The sequence below is a fragment of the Protopterus annectens genome, chromosome 11.part0, assembly GCF_019279795.1.
Source record: "Protopterus annectens isolate FY-2018-M chromosome 11.part0, PAN1.0, whole genome shotgun sequence".
Lineage (NCBI taxonomy): Eukaryota > Metazoa > Chordata > Ceratodontiformes > Protopteridae > Protopterus > Protopterus annectens.
Window position 1 is genome coordinate 1,538,278,499 of NC_056745.1, and position 16,433 is coordinate 1,538,294,931.

Genomic DNA, 16,433 nt, shown 5'->3' on the forward strand with positions numbered 1-16,433 from the left:
GGGTCGCCACAGCGGATCACCTGTTTCCATTTCTTCCTGTCCTTTGCATCTTGCTCTGTCACACCAACCACCTGCATGTCCTCTCTCACCACATCCATAAACCTTATCTTAGGCCTTCCTCTTTTCCTGTTACCTGGTAGCTTCATCCTTAGCATCTTTTTCCCAAAATACTCAGCATCCCTTCTCAGCACATGTCCAAACCAATGTAATCTTGCCTCTCTGGCTTTGTCTCCAAACCTTCCAACCTGGGCTGACCCTCTAATGTACTTATTCCTAATCCTGTCCACCCTCGTCACACCCAGTGCAAATCTTAACATCTTTAACTCTGCCACATCCAGCTCAAACCCCTGCCTTTTTGTCAATGCCACTGTCTCCAACCCATATAATATAGCTGGTCTCACTACCCTCTTGTAGACCTTCCCTTTCACTCTTACAGGTGCTCGTCTGTCACAAATCACTCCTGACACTCTCCTCCACCCACTCCATCCTGCCTGTACTCTCTTCTTCACCTCTCTTCCACACTCACCGTTACTCTGAACTATTGATCCCAAGTATTTAAACTCATCCACCTTCACCACCTCTACTCCTTGCATCTTCACCATTCCTCTATCCTCCCTCTCATTCACACACATATATTTTGTCTTAGTCCTGCTGACCTTCATTCCTCTTCTCTCTAGAGCATATCTCCATCTCTCCAGGGTCATCTCCACCTGTTCCCTACTCTCACTACAGATCACAATATTATCTGCAAACATCAGAGTCCACGGGGAATCCTGTCTGATCTCATCTGTTAACCTGTCCATCACCATTGCAAATAAGAAAGGGCTCAGAGCTGATCCTTGACGTAACCCCACCTCCACCTTAAATGCATCCATCACTCCCACTGCAAACCTCACCACTGTCACACTACCCTCGTACATATCCTGTACCACTCTTACATACTTCTCTGACACTCCTGACTTCCTCATACAATACCACAACTCCTCTCTAGGCACCCTGCCATATGCTTTCTCTAAGTCTATAAAAACACAATGCAACTCCTTCTGACATTCTCTGTACTTCTCTATCAACACTCTCAGAGCAAACATTGCATCTGTAGTGCTCTTTCCCGGCATGAAATCATACTGCTGATCACTAATCATCACCTCCCTTCTTAACCTAGCTTCCACTATTCTTTCCCATAACTTCATGCTGTGACTGATCAGTTTAATCCCTCTGTAGTTACTACAGCTCTGCACATCACCCTTATTCTTAAAAATCGGTACCAAAACACTTTTTCTCCATTCCTCAGGCATCCTCTCACTTTCCAAGATTTCATTAAACAATCTGGTTAACACTCCACTGCCATTTCACCTAAACACCTCCATGCTTCCACAGGTATGTCATCCGGGCCAACAGCCTTTCCATTCTTCATTCTATTCATAGCTATCCTTACTTCCTCCTTGCTAATCCATTGTACTTCATGATTCACTATCCCTACATCATCCAACCTTCTCTCCCTCTCATTCTCTTCATTCATCAACCCCTCAAAGTACTCATTCTATCTCCTCAACATGCTCTCCTCGCTTGTCAGTATGTTTCCCTCATTATCCTTTATCACCTTTACCTGCTGCACATCTTTCCTAGCTCGGTCACTCTGTCTAGCCAATCTGTACCGGTCCTTTTCTCCCTCCTTAGTGTCCAACCTTTCATACAACTCTTCATATGCCTTATCCTTAGCCTTCACCACCTCTCTCTTTGCCATGCACCTCATCTCCTTATACTCCTGTCTGCTTTCTTCATCTCTCTGACAATCCCACTTCTTCTTTGCCAACCTCTTTGTCTGTATACTCTCCTGTACTTCCTCATTCCACCACCATGTCTCCTTGTCTTCTTTCCTCTGTCCAGATGTGATGCCAAGCACCTTCATAGCCATCTCCCTTACTAGCTCTGCTGTAGTTACCCAGCTATTTAGTAACTCTTCACTGCCACCCAGTGCCTGTCTTAACTCATCCATATGTACATATATTTATTTATTTATAGGTTCATTGTTTCATAGGTAGGTACTAGGCTATCAGCCCAAAGGCATTTATAAGCCTAGCCAGAATGTGTTGGCTTTCGCCACCTCCTTAGATTAGTTACCTGTGCCTCTGTCCAGCAGAACCACTGAAGTGATCCCCGAGGTAAACTTTCTGTTTCCCATCCACTCATCAAGGTTTCTCTTGAAGAGTGTTAGCGAGGAGCTTTGCCTAATGCAGATTGGAATCTTGTTCCAAAGCATGGAAAGTCTCTGTGACAGGAATCTATCCCTCCAGCACATCCTATTTATTGTTGTGGTGAGGTTTAGATCCCTAGAGCGTGTGGCTCGAGGGGATACATATGCATTTTTAGATTGCCAAATGGTCTAAGGTTTTTATATTTTCAGCCATATAGTATATTAATTTGAAAAAATCGCAGCCTTAATAATCTGGTTAAATAAGATGTGCCACATCATTATTTTAAGTACATAAGGGTTATATTATTATGGCAGCTACTAAGTAGGACAGGACCAGCTCAAAAGTCACACTGAGGGAGGAAGGGATGTGAATTTAACATTTATACCAATACACTGTGGGCCGGATTCACGAAGGCTTGCATGGAGTCTAAGAGTAGAGTAAGACTCCATGCAGCCAACATGTCTGCTGAGCGATCCAGGAACAGCTGGCAGGGGCATGCAAGAGAGCTCCTAAAACGACTCTAACACGGACAGGGCTAGGTTATGCAAATTACCTCATTTGCTGCCAAAAGCTATGCAAATGAGGTAAATTTGTGATCCAGGAAACCCTAACCTGCCCGAGTAAGAGTAGTGTTATTTGCAGAAATGTACTCCGCTGACAACTGAGTACCATTCTGCAAATAGCAAAACAGCCGTGACAGCTCCAAATAAAGGATGCATTCAGTTGAGGAAGCATACCAATGGCCAAATATATGGCCATTGGCAATGTTCCCCATTGCAAAATAAAAAATATATATATTTTTTTTTACCTCGATCTCCAAAGTTTAAGCATAGCACAGCGCCACACAACCATACTGAGCTCTACAAACCAGAAAACCAAAAAATAAAAGCCACAAATAGGGATTTTATTCAAAATATTAATTTGCCATGCAAGTGAATGGCAGGCTGAAGACAACATGGCTATTGAGTAGAGGTTGCTAAGGGGGGAAGCTCAGTCTAAGAGATGTAACCAAGCATTAATAGGCAATCCTATGCAAATGAGGGTAAGGATAGTGAATCCCAATTTTACATGGCAAATGAGCAAAGTCTGTGGAGTGTAAGAGTAGGATAAGGGAAGTATCAGAGTAGAAGATAGGTGACATCACAAGGGGGTATGTTTGAAAGAATGTAAACTCATTGGAACAGAGTGGCATGTGTTTGCTGTCAGTTACCCATCACTGGAAAAGGTGTGTCAACAGGTATCCTAGCTAAAGCCAAGAAATTGAAGGTGTATGACGTGGATAACACTAAAGTTTTTTGTTGAAGTGCCTGAAAATGTGTTTGCGCGCGGGTGCGCACCTGTATATCCGAGTAAGACTGTGTGCAATTGTGTGCACCTGTGTGCACGTGTTTAAGCTGGAGTAAGTATGTCCCATCAGAAATGCACACACACCTGAACAGCAACGCCATAATGAGGCACACGCACAAACACAAAATGTAATCGAGCATGTGTTTGGGCTGCTCAAGTCACGGTTCCGGTGCTTGGACACATCTGGTGGAGCCTTGCAGTACTCATCAACTACATGTACCCAAATTGTTATGGTATGTGCTATGCTACATAATATGATCCTGCGAAAACAGCTGCAGCAGGAGCATCATAGGGCCGGGCCAAACAGCCCCACACCATTGCTAAGGCCATCACAGGCAGATCGTGACTTGGAGGAGGAACAACCTGAGCCTGCCCCAGTAGGCAGAAGGAGGCATGCCTAGTATGCTTTGGCCTTGGAAATGATACCTCTCTCTCTGACTTGCACATATTGTAAAAGGGATGCCTAACTTGACACTACCTGTTTTCAAACATGTATAGGGAGTGTACTATGTGCATCCGACATAGACAGCCCTGCAGCACCACCTGTGGCATGATTGCCATGTTTTAAGCAATATAAAGCAGTGCTAAACAGCTTTTACCACTATTTAGTATATGTAAACAAAATTGCACACACTAACTAGCACAACTTTAGGCAATGTTGAGCAATACTGGGCAACGTTCAGCAATGTTGGTTAACGTTGAGCAATGTTGGGCAAGTTCGGTTAAAGTTGGGCATAGTTGAGCAAAAGCAGGTAAACATGCTCATATTTGCTTTACTGTTCCTTAAGCAGTCTGGTCTGCCCAGTATGAAAATATAAAGCAGTGACAGTCCTCAAACCCAGGATACTGTGCACTATAGTCACAGTACTAAACCACTAAACCATGACACTATTTTACTGGTCAGCCTGTATGAAGAAATGTTGATAAGTCTATGCAAAGTGTCTCATGGAAACCCTGCAGGCACAGCATAATCCAGTTATGACACAAAGGTGAGCCCTGCAGTAAAAATACAACTTGATTTTCAACACACATATAGTATAAATGTTAATATTGGGTGTGTTCACATACGTCAACAAATGTAGTGGACTTCAGACAGCAACATACTGAAAGGTCACACTCGGCATGCTCACACACTTGAATAAATGAGGCAAATGTCAGGCAACAAAATACTGAAAGGCCAAACTGGGTATGCTCACACACTTAGGCCATGTCTGAGTACAGCAGTGGGCCACACATATCTGGCAGTTACATATGTTAACCCAGGAACCTCTCACTATTCACCAATCCTGCCTTGTGCACACAGTTATATGACAACAGACACATATATAATATATTGGAACCCTGTCATAATCAAATATGTACTACAGATACTTAAGTTGTTCATAGAAAGTGGGAAAGCAAAGAAGATAAAAAACCTGCAATCAGTATCATCAATAAACAATGTGCTCTCCAAACATTATCATAGGTTCATAGGTTCATAGGTTGATACTAGGCTATCTGCCCTAGGACATTTATAAGCCTAGCCAGAGTGTGTTTGGCTTTTGACACCCTTTTAGATTAGTAGACTGTGCCTTTGAATAGTAGGTCACAGAAGATAGCTGTTTTACAGTTAGTTTATTGTGCCTCTGTTGAGCAGGGACCCAGAAGAGATCCCAGGGGTAAACGTACGATCTCCCATCCACTCGTCAAGATTTCTCTTGAAGAGAGTCAGTGAGGGGCTCTGCCTAACTTGGACTGGGATTTTGTTCCAGAGTGAGGGGAGCCTCTGGGTTATGAATCTGTCCCTCCAGCATGTCCTATTTATTTCTGTGCTGAGGTTTAAGTCCCTGGAGCGTGTAGCTCTAAGGGATTTGGATTCCCTAAAGTGGAGCATGTCCATTAATTCTGGGTTGGACATGGCTTTATAAGTCAGGCACAGATCGCCTCTGAGTAGGCAGTAAGCAACTGAGTAGAGCTGGAGTTTCTTTAGCCGAACTGCATAGGGCATCTGTTTGAGTCCCTTGATCCTGTTGGTGAGGTACTTTTGGGGTCTTTCCAGTTGCTGCAGGTGTCGGGTAAGGTACACCCCAAATGGGGCATTGTATTCAATTATGGGCCTGATGAGTGATGAGTAGAGGGGCACAATGACCTCTCTTGATCTAGATGTGAAACCTTTCTTGATAAGGTGGGCTATATAAAAGGTCTTCCTAACCACTTTGGCAACGTGATTGTCAAAGGAGAGATTACTATCTACTTGGGTCCCCAAATCCCTAATTACTTCTTCCGTACTTAATGGATTGCCACCTATGTGGTAATTTGTGAGCACTTTGTTTTTCCCAAAGGGGATGACTATGCATTTTTTTGGCATTTAGCTTTAGGCCATGGCTCTGGCACCAGTTATTCGTCTCTGTGAGATCCTTTTGGAGGATGCTTGTGTTAGCTGGAGAGTCGATTATGGCACCCAGTTTGCAGTCATCTGCGAACTTGGTCAGCCATAATCCTCCCATGTTAGCCTGTACCTCAGAGAAATATATACCGAACAAGAGAGGTCCCAGGACTGAGCCTTGTACGACACCACTTGTAACTGCTTTAGAGTCTGACATGGCACCTGCAATTCTGACCATGTGGGTGCTATCCCTGAGCCAATTTGCAACCCATATTGTGACATATGGATTGATATTTAAGCTGGTGAGCTTATTTATGATGCCTGAGTGGGGTATTGTGTCAAAGGCTTTTGCGAGGTTCAGGTAGGCTGTGTGGACTACCTTCCTTTCATCTATGGACTTGGTAACTGTTTCAAAGAAGTTGACCAGGTTCAAGAGGCAAGATCTGCCCTTAACAAAGCTGAATTGGGGTAGGATCCAGTGTCTGGAGGTTCCCCGATGTCTATATTTGTGAGTTTCATGATGATACGCTCCATAGCTTTGCAGACCAGGCAAGTCAGGCTTATAGGGTGATAGTTTCCGGGGTCCATTGTGGCACCACCTTTGTGGAGTGGGACCACTGTTGCTGTACGCCATTCCTTGGGTACATATCCTGTAGTAAGGCTGAGATTGAGCAGTGACTTTATGTGAGGGTTAAGTTCTTCTTGAAGCTCGTGTAAGATGCAGCCCGGGACACCATCCAGTCCCATTGATGCTGTGTTTTTTGCTTTGGAGAGGACAGCTCTCACCTGTTCATCTGTGATGTCAGGGTGGCTACACTCTTTTGGGATGGACATTTGCTCTTTTGGGGGGGATGGGGGGGGAGAAATTTGCACTGAACCTGTCTGCCAGGATGCTGGCAATGTCTGTGGGTTCAGTGTATTTTTTGTCATTTTGCACTAACTCAGAGCATATCTGGGAGTTGCCACCCAGGTTCCTGACATAACTAAAGAAGGCCTTGTGATTGTCTTTAGTGTCTTGTGCAAATTTTCTTTCGAAGCTGGCCTTTGATGATTTTATGAGGGATCGTAGCTTCTTGCTAATACTGATCAGAGATGCCTTCCCTTTTTGGGATTTTGCTCTATTATGTAGTATCTTCCTCCTTTTGTTGTATAGCTTATTTATGGCCGGGGTCCACCAGACAGGTCTCCTGCCTTTGGAGGAGTGAGTCTTGGTTTTATTTGGGATAGCACGATCCATGCATTCCTGTAGGTGTCCATATAATGTGTTTGTAAAGGATTCTGTGGTTTGAGCCGAATTTTCCACTCGCCCGGGGGCTTTGAAGGATACCACCTCGGTTTTGAGAAGTGTGAAGTTTGCTTTTGAGAAGTTCTTCACCGAGGTTACCTTGGCTTGGGGTGGGGACGGGATATGGATGTCCAGTGAGATTAATTTATGGTCTGACCTTACCAATGAGGGGTATACCTCTGGTGTGGAACATAGAGTCCCCATGTTGGCGATGACCAGGTCCAATATGTTTTCCCCTCTTGTGGGGGTGGTGACCAGTTGTTCCATAGCATTTGACTTTATAAATTCTAGGAACTGTTGGGTGAGGGTGTTGGGGCTTGAGTAGTTTTCCCAGTCAATGTTTGGGTAGTTGAAGTCACCCAATATAATGGTGTTTGGAGAGACCTTCATATCCTCCAGTGTTCTCAGGAAAGCCGAGTGGGGTTCCTGAGTTTGGGAGGGTGGTCTGCAGCAGGCTACAAACTGAAAGGCAGTTTTGTCCACTGGTAGTTGCACATGGATGGTCTCCGATGCTTTGTGCAGTGCTACTAACCTGGAGATGTGGGTATCTTTGATGTATATGGATACTCCCCCTCCTTTTGTGGTTAGGTCTGAGTTTTGTGGCTGAAAAGCATGGTATGAAGTAAAGGAATAAAGCACACTGAGAAACTGAGTAAGATTAGCGCTTTCGTTTACTATTTCAGCAAACTTCTTCAGACAAATGACAAATAAATAAAATATCTTTTAAATACATAATAAAAACTGTGACATCATGGAACAATACAAAGGGCAGGCCCACATTTAAAAAGACCCACACCCAAACTTATAACCATTCAGAAATAACACATAAATGAACATTACTAATATATTACAAACATAGTTCAAATATATATATATATATATATATATATATATATATATATATATATATTCAAAAATAAAAGCATACATATTAAATAATTCATCATCTTAACAAAGTCCTCAATTTTAAGATACTTTTAAATGAAATAGCTTCATTTAAACCTGGCATTGTAGCTGCATTCAATTTTATTTGCCATACTAATTCCTTCTCATCTAATTTTAAGTCACTTGGACCACCCCTTTCATTTTCAATACAACTGCAACACTATAGGTGTTGTTTACCTGGGAATATGTACCCGCTGTCCAGCATTTTATGTAGGTCGTACTGAAAGACACTTGAAAAATAGAATTTATGAGCATATTTACGCAATTAGTAAATTAAACTTGAACAATGCTCTTGCTAGACATATTAATTCTAACCCTTTACATGAATTTAATTTTGTGGTGCTGGAAAAAGTAATTGAAAATGAAAAGGTGTGGGTCTTTTTAAATGTGGGCCTGCCCTTTGTATTGTTCCATGATGTCACAGTTTTGATCATGTATTTAAAGGATATTTTATTTATTTGTCATTTGTCTGAAGAAGTTTGCTGAAATAGTAAACGAAAGTGCTAATCTTACTCAGTTTCTTGGTGTGCTTTATTCCTTTTTGTTTTTACACAAGTTTATTTGTTGTTTTTGGTTCTATGGTATGAAGTAAAACCTGGTAGTGCTGGGGTGCTTTCAGGAGCCTTGAACCAGGTTTCTGTTACTGCATAGATATCGATATTCTCCATACTGAGGAGAGCCTCGAGTGCGTGCATTTTGAGATTTAGACTTCTGGCGTTGAGCAGCATTACCCTTAGTTTCTTTTTCCTTGTATTGTCTATGGAGGTGGATTTGTCTTTTGAGCCTTGCCTAAAAAAGGCACTATGGGTTTGCAAGAGCCTTAGCCAGTATTCAAAAGCCCAGGGGTGAATGGTGCAAGCCGTCCCTAGTGAAGCAACTTGGCCTGTCGAGCATGTCATACCAGGCTGACAGACACTGGATCCCCTTTGAATGACACCAATACTTTAGCCAATTGTTAAAATTGATCATTTTGTCTTTATACCGTGGCATCATTCTTGGTGAGGGTAAGATGCTACTCAAGGTCAGGGTCATTCCGGCCTATGCTACATGATCTGAGAGCTCCTCTATGTCTCTTTTCATGTAGTCCAGGGAGGTATGTCTCAGGTCATTCATACCAGCATGGACAATGACGGAGTCATATTTGTACTTGCTTTGGTGTGACCTGAGTGCATGTGTTATGTGGCGGATCCTGGCACCCGACAGACAGCTTACAGTGACCTTCTCCTTTTTCAGCCTGGTGAGTGAGAAGTCAGTGTGTCTGACAATAGAGTCACCTATCACAAGTGTATTAGGTGTGTTGTTTAGCCTTAAGGGCAGTGATTGTGTGGCTCACTGACTTTGTGAACTATGTGATACGTGGGTATTGTTGTGGGGTAGCAGTTGTTTGGGTGTCTGCTTTGGAGGTCTCTGCTGCTTAGGCAGATTTTTATTTAGAGCCTCCGAGTATGTTTTTGTGTGTTAATGTGTTTGGTTTGCTGTTGTTATAGGTCTATGTGAGACTGGATTTGTGGTGTCTGTGGTTACCTTCTCCTCCTGATTGCCTGTGTCAGTCATGGGTCGAGAGAGCTCAGCCACCAGTTTGGCTATATAGTTGCATCTCTCACATATATTTGAGTTTGTTGGGAGGAGGAGAGGGTTGTCTGTGTACATAATGCAGTTATAACATTGCCTCAAAATTCCCATATTCACCAGCTGGACTGGAGAGTACACACGAAAATGACCTTTGGACATGTCAGGATATTATGATGAAATACTTTTTGACTGATCAAAAAGGATCAGTAGGGTGTTAAGTGTTTAAAAGAGTATAAGAGGGGTTTAGTGCTTAAGTTTGTTGGTGTTTTGGAAAGATTATCTGCGAAAGGGTCCAGACAGAACCATGACACTTCCTTCAGCTATGTCATAAATAGCAATGTACACTCATATATGTCCTGAGTCAGGCCCAACTGTAAATGACTGACAATGCCAAAATCCTGTCAGACAGGCTCATACAAACATACCCACCTCCCACTGACAAAAGGCCTTATCATCATGCCAGGAGCTATCACATGTAGAATGGGTAAACAGATCCTTCCAAAGCTGAAAACATGGCATCAATTGGATTAATTTGTTTCCCTAGATGTGTCATAAGTGAACTGCAGAACAAACAGACCCTGCACCTGAACAGTCTGTTGAGCCTCACCCTCTCTACAGGATATGAAACTGTTTAATGGGTTACAGCAACATATGGCACTCTCCACAAGTGTTGGTGCACAACAGACCATGGGAACTATAGTCTTATAAGCCTATGAAGTCTGATCTGCAAGGCCATGGAGTCCATCATGATTGAAGTCATAAATAGAGCTATTGGAAGCCTACAAACTCACAACCCTACCAACTTTTGTATGGTCATGGGCAGATCATGGTTACCAAACCTGCTAAACTGTTTGCAAGGCAGCCACCCAGGACATACATCACTGAAATGAGCTACACATGTCTCACATAGACTTTGAATAGTCCTTTTCCAACATCCCAGACACATGTTGTATCCACAAAATCAACAACCTGTGCATAAATATGTATTGTCATATGATGGATTCATTCAATGATATGATGAATCATATCATTCATTCAAGCCTGGTGATTGATCTGCTTTTAACCTAATTTGCCAAATGGCTTCTCTACATTCTAAGTGTGTATATGCGTAATGTGAATGATATGATTAATATTAAATGTTTTTAATAGCACAAACATTTTAAACATTATTTCATAATATAACATTTTAACAGTACATTTAGTTATATGACAGTATTAATTTATTATGGATTTTCTCATTGTAGTATTGTTTTTGTATTATTTATTAGATAATAAGGAGAATATTATTTCATTGGTCATTTATCACATGTGACCTTTTTGAATTTGTATTTAAGTCATGAATCAGTTTTGGGTGCATTTCTGAAGAAGTTGATTTGCATTAAAAAGAACGAAAACGTTAAAACACAGATTGGGCTGTCCGTCTTTTGGTTTCACCAGTGGTATTTTGTTTTTGTTACATAGTTAGGTAGGTGTTTGAATTCTGCAATTGCTGAGTGTGTGTGTGTGACACTGCTGGACAATGTGTTGTGGGTTTTGCTTTTACTACTGTATGACATATCAGTAAAACAACAGTATGTGCATTGCACACTTCAGGTATCTGTGTGGCAAATACATATATGTACATGTGACCTCATTTAGTTCATAGGTGTGAAGCCTGCTTTCTACATGAATACATCTGTTACCTTTGACATATTGTGCTGCTGCTTCTCAGACCTTAGGTCACATATGTATGTTTGTGACAAGGCCAGCCACTGTAGTGATCCGTGACCTAGGTCATCTGTGTCACACACACCCATGACAGTTTCTATAGAATAGTGTGAGTGAGGGTTCATGCCTGGGGTATATTTCAGACATGTTCAAACACAACAAAGTCTGTCAATAATAGACATTCATTATAGGTGTACAACTTTGTGGATATGCATACAGACCCCATATTGCTTATGTGATACATCGATGGACTTCAGAATACCTTTGGAAATGTGAGTACCAAAGGACATATGACATAACACGTGGTTGTATGTACACATCGGTACCCGTTCTACATATTGTGGGCTACTACCTATGTGGCACTGTCGGGATACTATGTTTAGTAAATGTGGATGACTATGCTATAGTTGGCTTATAGCTTTACAGCATGGGTTGGACAACAGGTATCTGTCTGTATGATACCCTTGTGGAGGATAAGTGTCTCATCCGGGAATGCATTGTAGGCCACTGTATGCATTACCAGATGCGGATGGACATATCCCTAGTGTGTTTGCTTGTACCTAAGAGGGCTAAATGCCAAACAGGAGTGGTCCCAGGAATGGGTGGTGGTCAATACCACTGGTTACTGGTATAGTATAGTACCGGAAGGATCCAAATGCTACTGAGTTTCCTACATCTGTGTGTCAGTTGTCAAGACATCATCTAACGATTGGTTATAGTCAGGCTGTTGAGGTTGTGTATACTACCAGAATGCAAACCAATGACAGATAGTAACAGGATCACCCACAGCATAGTGTCAAACCATGTCATACACACATGTGTACCCAAGTTAAAACATATGTGTAGTAAAATGCATACTGGCCACCAATAAAAACTATGAAGTGTTAACACTGTGTAATAAAGGGCATGTCACCTCTCCCATGTGTCCACTATGCACGTACATGCAGACAGTGCACCTCTACCATGTTCACAAATGTACACCTGCAAATCTGTACTGCACACATCACACACGTACTGTCCACTCACCAACACGTGCTGCCAGAACTACACACATCAGCCAAGTGGCACATGGGCGGACAATACATTTTTGGAATTAACACTGGTGTAACCGATACTACATTGATAATCAAAGCTTTAATGCACCATGCCTGCTCAGATATACCTACAAGGATATCATTACACTTTACTGTTGACAACATGCTAACATTGCTACACTGCTATTAAGTCACCCTGTGCATCAGCACCATGTTAGCCTGTTCCTGCATCAATGTTAAAGATGACAGGAGGTGGCACAGTTTCATCATATACACAGGGTGTGTTGTTGGTTTGCCAGAGCCCGACATTGACCCATCCAATCGACATGTATGTGTGTGTGTGAGGAACAACAGTACAGCATGGGTCAATGTTGATGTAATGTGTGTGTGTATGTGTTAGCCCTAGGTGTTTGGTTTATGTGTGTGTGTCTGCATGCACACAGTTCCACCATGTGGCTGCCCAATACAGGAGGTTGCGGGACAGCCACAGACTGTACCTGCCAGGCTGTATAGATCACCATCACTGGCCATGGACACAGTACCTATGCCTGGCAGGGGTGCCACAAACAGTATCGGGTACTAAGCCAGACTGGGTACTATCATCAGAGGCAGAGGGATGTTGACTGGACCCATGTCCCTGCTGGGAATGGCCAGAGCCACGTGCACGTGGTCTTCTATGATGGTCTATTGACAGCCCAGCCGCAACATTGCTGGGGCTGGTACTGTCACTACGGGAGCGGCAGTGACTTGTGTGTCATCCATGATGACTGCCAGCTGATGATGTTGCTGGCATACGTCCACGTCAACATCTCAGCCATCCTGCACTGTCCTGGCACATGGACATGATATTGCGGAGGACATCTAATGTCTACCCCCAACGTCTATCAATGACCTCGGTGTAATTACGGATGGCACCGGCAAGGTCATGGATACTGTCATTGATAGCGGTGTTATGGGCCCTGTGCGCCCTTAGTCCCTGTCTGGTGTACCATTCCATACGTGCCTGTGCCTGCATTACAGCCTGGAACATACCTGAGGTTGTAAGACCTGTGGAGGCACGTCCGCCAGGGGTATTATGACCAGCAGTGCTCCCACAAGAACCCCTGGACATCTGCCTATGTGGTACCATTCCAGGAATCTGGGTATGGCTGCTGTGAGGGGATGCATGTGCCATAGATACCACACTATCCTGGTCAATGCCTACTGTATGCTGTCCCTCAGCTAAGGCCATTGGTGATGAGGGATATATTGGCAGTATGAATGTGCACATAGATGGGGTGGAAAGCTGTGTACTGTCAACTGGCAGACCAATGACAGACCCTGTCAAACCTGCCTGTGCCACAACACATGTATCATTATTTTCACTATTTGTGGCAGTGACTTCAGGTTCCCTGCTGCACTCAACCAACACAACCTCAGCACGTGTGAGAGGAAGACAGGAAACACACTTTACAATCTGTACATGATGTTAGCACACATGCACACATAAACACATGCACACATGAACACATGAACACATGAACACATGCACACATGAACACATGACCACATGCACACATGCACACAGGCACACATGCACACATGCACATATGCACACATGAACACATGAATACATGCACACATGCACACATGAACACATGCACGCATGCACACATGCACATATGCACACATGAACACATGAACACATGCACACATGCACATATGAACACAAATACACTACTCACTAAAGTTGACACACACACACACACACACACACACACACACACACACACACACACACAGCAATCCAGAACATACTCATTAGTGGTTGATGGTGGAGTACAGTATCACAAACCAAAGAGTCCTATCACATGTGTCAGCATGAAGGATGTGTGTTGCTCAACAGCATGCAGTGCGAGTGTAGAGAGTCCTTATTAATAACAGTATACATGTATTTGATGCATGTGTGTTGTTCAATGATTGGCCTCACCCTGGAAAACAATGTGTACATGGACACAACATTGCTGTGCAATTATTAAATGCTTTTCAATGTCCTGTGCACCATCATTCATAGGTATACATACCATGGCTGGATGCACACAACTGTCAGGTGTATAGCAATAAATGCTATGTGTAGTACTGTAGTTACTGTAACTGGATGTAGTGTAGTACCATGAGCCATCATCAGGCAGCATCATGTGGTCACTCAAGGCCACTAATGTGTGCCACACTGGCAACTATCTTGCTGTACCTGAACTGTAGCACTGTGGCTACATTAACCATTTCACAGGCAGTTGTTACATGGGTATGTAAGGTGTTCAATAGGGAGCATTGCCTAACATGAATGTGTTGTGTGTTGAAGAATGTCACACCACCCCATGATAGGCCTCTACCCCTCAGGTATAGTATGTGTGCTGTGTGGATGACATTTGGGATACTGGAGTCTGACCTTACAGCAGGTGTCTAAATACGCCATCTGTATCATATTAACACTTACTGCGTATGGCAAAGTGGTGTATGTTGTGTGCATGTGTATTGACTCTGCCTATACAATGTCCACTACAGTGTACCACAATTGTTTGGGATGCTCTGTGTATTGCATGTGTTTGAGGCAGCTACTCATGTTACTGGGATGTGCATAGTCCCACAGAAAACATGCAGAGCATGCATTATGTGTAGGTGTTTTACATGTGTATATGGCCTACAACTCACCTATGATATGCAAATGTTATTTGCTATATTAAATGTAGAACACTCACCAGCATGGGTCTGCTGTCTTGCTGTCACACCAGAGGGACCTACAAGGATATGAGACAGTTTGTCAGTGTCAACAACTATGGCATTGCTGCTGTGAGTTTGCAATTTTACAGTAGTACAACGGTTGACAGTCACAGGCATACAGATTATGTTCCAAATTATCAGTATTGCACAACACCAGGCTCCACATCTTCTAAATACACAGTACACATCTGACATATGCATGTTCTAACAATTGAGCTAACAGTAGTCGACAGATATGCCATGTTACCTGCACGCTCTGAGTCAACTTGCTGGGTGACTCTGGCCTCCATGATGACACATGTCTGTTTTAGTGGTTGGCCAGGAGCCACCATGCTGAGGAGCAGCTCTTCCACTCTGGTGAGGGGCGGATGTAATGCTGCACCACCACCTGTGGCAAGCTGTTGTCTGCAGACATCAGAAGCATGCTGCCGGACATGTCTAATTAAATCACTGCAGTGATGGCGTACCTGCTCATAAGTCTGGTTATGCATGCCTACGTCATTCACGATGGACAACATCTTGCCACAGTGCAGTGCACTCATGCTGGTCCTGGCTGGTTCTGGGGAACAGCAGGGTGTGATGTAGTAGGGTAGATATTATTATTTCCTCCTCTTCAGGGGAATATGCAGGGTTGCGATGGTGAGACATGTCCCTGGAAGACAATAAAACAATAATTGTGAGCAAGTCATGTGGCACATTTAACATTCTAAAGTACAGATACCAATGAAATGCCATATATAGCAACCTATTGGCTGTCAGTAGATACACACTTATAATACCACATATCAGTGCTCAGCCCACAACTGCCTGACAGTGACTGGCACATTCTATATATTAAACCATGTTCTGCAAAGCAACAAAGTGAAACCAGTATTTAAGACTATGCAACAGTACATGGCACACTATATGTGACACAATGCACCACCTAGCCACAGGAGGTATATATCAAGCTAATGCATGAAGAAAGATGTCATCCATTGCAATGAATGTAAAGTACAGTTACAGTATTACCAGTATACCACAGTAGTCTTTGATGCCAAACCCCTGCCTAACATATGTGCACAGTTGTTGATATAGGTGGCATACTGCTGTACTAGACTATACATGTTGCTAGATACACACGTACACCCTGTAACACAGATATGATTGAGGGCATGGTACAGGCATAATTACACACACATCAGACATACATACAACACACAAATGTATGCCAACCCAGATGA